A 5107-nucleotide genomic window follows, 5' to 3' on the forward strand; every position below is an offset into this window, starting at 1 on the left:
CAGTTAGGATCAATTTGCATATTACCCTTTTATTATATAGAATAGAGGCCTGGTACACGGGTGGGGGCCGGCTGGTTTGCCCTGAAGGGTGTCCCGAATCAGGGTGTGGGTCCTGCTGGGGTGCCTTGCCAGCCTGGGTGAGGGGCAAATGACTGTTTGCAGGCTGGCCACGCCACCCAGCGACCCAAGCTCCCAGCTTCTTTTTTTCTGGAATTTATTTATCTTCTATAATTGAAACTTTGTAGCCTTGAGCGGAGCCAAGGGCCAGCCAGGGCAGGCAGGAGGCTTGGCTTCCTCCATCGCCTGGGCAACCTAAGCCTGCTTCTTGCTCCAGCTCTATGGCCACCACCATCTTAGTTGGGTTAATTTGCATACTTGCTCCTGATTGGATGATGAGCATGGCTTGTGGGCATGGCTTGAACATAGTGGAGGAATGGTTAATTTGCATGTTTCTCTTTTATTATATAGAATTTGTAAATAAAAATGTTATTTTTCAATTATTGGTCAATATGTGTTTTTAAATATTTATATTCTTCTATACCAGTTTGCCTTATATTAAGCTGAACTCAAATATTATATTGAGTTTATACATATTTGTGTGTATATACACAATATTATGCATATACTATAGTAATATATCTAATTCCTAGGACAGGTAAAATAACATACTCTTGTTAGGCACATAAAATAAATACTTTCAATGATTTTTATAAATGTTTTAAATATATATTTTATAAGACTTTCTCTCTATGTCATTATCTATAATCAATTCATATATCTGAGTGTATCTTGAGGCAAGACCCTAGGAAAAATAGAATCTGATTCAATGCATTACTTAAAGAAGCAAAGTGGAAATTATTATGCCAAGTGAAATAAGCCAGACAGAGAAAGACAAATACCATATTGTCTCACTAATATGGGGAACGTAATAAACAAAATAAACTGCGGAACAAAATAGTACTAGAGGCATGGATACATGAAACAGATAGACAGAGGTCAGAGAAGACAGGCATGGGGGGACTGGATGAAAGAAGGTGAAGAGATTAGCCAGAGAACATATATGCATAGACCATAGACACAGACAACAGTGTGGTGATTACCATAGGAAGTGGGGATGAGAGCTGGCCAGACAGAGTTTAAAGGGAGGGGACATCTATGATAATATCAACAATACAAAAAAAGAAGCACAGTATAATTAATATTTGAAACTCTGTCTGTATGTCCAGACAATATACTTACAGTTATGCTATGATCCTATCTAATAAAAGAGTAATATGCAAATTGACCATCATTCCAACACAAAAGATGGCCACCTCCATGTGGTCAAAGATGGCTGCCCCCTGTGGACACAAGATGGTCAGCAAGGAGGGCAGTTGGGTGTGACCAGGCCAGCAGGGGAGGGCAGTTAGGGGCAACCAGGCTGGCAAGGGAGGGAAGTTAGGGGTGACCAGGCCAGCAGTGGAGGGCAGTTAGAGGGGACTAGGCCGGCAGAGGAGGGCAGTGAGGGGTGACCAGGCCAGCAGGGGAGGGCAGTTAGGGGCAATCGGGCTGTCAGGGGAGCATTTAGGCATCGATCAAGTTGGCAGCGGAGTGGTCAGGGGCAATCAGGCAGGCAGGCATGCGAGCGGTTGGGAGCCAGCAGTCCTGCATTGTGAGAGGGATGGCCGACTGCCCGTTTAGGCCCAAGCCACCTCCCGCCTTCGCTACAGGCCGGAACTACCTCCCGCCCACTAGAGCTGTCTCCGTGGCCACCGCCCAGGGCTTGCAGGAAGTCAAGTGTCCTGCCCAAAGGAAGCCAAGCACCCCATCCACTCTGGCCAGCCGCCATCTTTGTGACTATGGGCGCCACCATCTTTGTCACAGAGTGATGGTTAATTTGCATATTACCCTTTTATTAATATAGATGTTAGAGATAACATATCAGTAAAAACCTCTTTTCTTTCTGTCTAAATAGTCCAGATGAACCATATTTTCTCATTTAGTTCTCCCTACTGACCCAATTAAGGGGAAAAAATTACCAAATATGCCAATTGTGTGATTGAGTACAATAGATTCATAAGAGTAATTTTTTCTGAGCTAAAATGATGCCCAGTTCAATTTCCAAAGAGTGATTTATTAACGTCTTTCCAGCAGCAGTGTAAATAAGATTCATTTTATTGTAAGTTTTATAACAAGAAATACTATGTCTACTTTTAATGTTTGCCAGAATAGTATGAATAGAATTGAATCTTGTTCTTAATTCATTACCTGTGCCCTAGCTTGTTTGGCTCAGTGGATAGAGCATCGGATTGCGGACCAAAGGGTCCCATGTTTGATTCTGGTTAAGGGCACATGCCCAGGGTTTTGGGCTCTATCCCCATAGGGGGCATGCAGGAGGCAGCCAATCAATGATTCACTCTCATCATTGATGTTTCTATCTCTCTCTCCCTCTCCCTTCCTCTCTGAAATAAATAAAAGTATATTTTTAAAAATTTATTACATGTCACCGTGTGACAAGAGAAAATTTGGAGCTTTTCCTATGTTAATATTCTTTGTTACTTGACATTCTTTTAAAACTTGTTTGATCAATAGAGAAAAGTTTATTCCTACTAAGTCGAAATCAAATAGGAAATTAATCCTTCAACTAGAACACACATTAGATCCTGAGTTTGGCCGATGTTGATATAAGTTGGCTAATGAACATCAGATAATGTTGAATGTATGGACTAGAAAAACATCATGAAAGCAATGATACTTGACATTTCTGGAAAAGATAATAGGAAAATTATTTGACAGAAAATAGGAAGGCACCACAGACACTAAAAACCACTTTGGGTCAAGTATAGAGAAAAAAAAATAGCTAAATCAGATGGTATTGTCACATCCTAGGTTAAAGCTTACATAAACAAAATGATTTTGATCTTATCTACATCTGAACTTCTGAACTATACACACTCACACACAACTACTTGTGTGTATGGAAAGAAATATATATAAATATATATATATGAGGCCCAGTGCACAAATTCATGCATCAGTGGAGTCCCTCAACCTGGTCTGCAGAATCAAGCCAAAACTGGCTCTCCTATATCCCCCAAGGGGTCCCGAATTGCAGGAGGGTGCAGGCCAGCTGAGGAACCCCACCAGTGCACTATGGGGGCCAGGGGAGGGAGTGGTAGGTTGGCCACCCAGGGAGGGACTGTGGGAAGGCTCCAGGGCATGTCCAGCCCATCTCATTCAGTCCTGATCAGCAGGACCCCATGACCAAGCTCACCTACTGGTTGAGTGTCTTCCCCCTGGTGGTCAGTGCACGTCATAGTGACTGGTCGACTTATTGACTGTCTGCCTCTGGTGGTCAGTGCACATGATAGTGAGTGGTTGAGGGGCCTTAGCATATCATTAGCATACTATGTTTTGATTGGTTGAATGGCCGACTGGATGACCGGACAGTTAGCATATTAGGCTTTTATTATATAGGATTTAGTATGTAAGATTTGCACTGCTATTTTTTCCTAGTATATAAAATCTCTTTTTTTAAAACAATATTTTGAGTTCTCTGAGAGTAACATTCCAATGCATATCAATAGGCAAAATTGATTTTTTTTTTGTGATTTAGAGGTAAATTATTGCAGAGAAAAAAATTGAGATATAATTCTGATACTCGAAGGAAATCTGAAGAGTGAAATTTTTCTCTTCCATTTACTTGTTTATCTTATTTTACTAATGTCTCTAATTTAATAAAATTCAAAATTATTTGAAACAGTTAATTTGAATTAATACATCTCTGTAGTTGGGTTCTTCATGCAAGTTTAAAAAAATAACAGATTTTTATGAGTGGTTTTTCATAAGAACAATAAATTGGCCAATGCAAAAATATTATTTGAACAAAAGTCTACAATTATAAAAGGGATGTACTGTTTATTTAATTAATATTAATATATGAGTAATAAGAACTCATTCAGAATAGACCTTTTTATTATTTTGTATAATTTGGCTCAAATATCTAGATCACAGAAAATTTTCCATACATTTTAATGATATCCAAGGGCATCATAAAAAGTAAATCTATTGAATCTCCACATGCATTCACTGATTTAAAAGTAAAATCATACATGGGATCAATAATACCAAGAATGTCACCACTTAGTTTCTATCATTTTTGTCCCTTTCTGTTCTCATGAAACCCTTCAGATAAATCAGCCCACCAATATTACAGTGTATTGATTTGTTAGTAGGGCAAAATTATACTGTGATTTAAATTGCATTGAATTAGATGGTAGGTCTTGATAAACCACTGGTGGAAAATCACAATGTTATTAAACGCTACAAATGTGTAGGGACAGAAAATATAGATCTCTGGGACTCCAAGAAAATGATACTAAAAGACAGCAGCTTGTGGAATTATTTGTATAAGCTCATGCAATTCAGAGTCGAAAAGTAGCTGTAATGATACTATTCCAAAAATACTTTAGGGACCTGTTAGGAAGCATTATACTAATTACTTTAACATTTAGTTGTAGTCAAAATCTTGGCAACTCTTTTAAGTGTTCAGGGAAATATTTGGAAAAACATCCCATGATATAAGCATGTATACACTGCCTCAAATAACAAGTGGACAGATTTTATTAATGTATTTGAAATCATTAGAGCATCTATTGCCTATGAATTCCATAATATGTCTTTTAATATCAGGGAAGTTAGAGTTTAAAAATCAATTTTCAGAAAACTAGATGAAGAAAATGACAGCAAGTAATTAATATTTCATTTATTTTCAGTATTTTATTCTATTGAAGGATTAATATTTTATATTACTAAGACAAATGTTAAAATTTTTAACAGAATTTAAAGAACATCTAATGAAACTTTCAAATGATGAATAGTAAATCAGAGATCTCTCTCTTTTTTTGTGGAATATTAAGTCCAATATATACCCATTTTTAGCAGTCAACCAGAAATGTTCCATTAGAAATTAGTCAATTTTAATGAAAATACATGTGATTGAGGAGGCAAGATTGTGTCCAGCAGGACTGCAATGAGAGAGAGAGAGAGTAAGTGAGTGAGTGAAAGGGGAGTGTGTGGATGTGTGGTGTGGGGTGGTGTGTTTGTGTGTGTGTGTGTGTGTGTGAAT

This window comes from Myotis brandtii, unplaced genomic scaffold (genome assembly GCF_000412655.1).
Source record: "Myotis brandtii unplaced genomic scaffold, ASM41265v1 scaffold37, whole genome shotgun sequence".
Taxonomy (NCBI): Eukaryota; Metazoa; Chordata; class Mammalia; order Chiroptera; family Vespertilionidae; genus Myotis; species Myotis brandtii.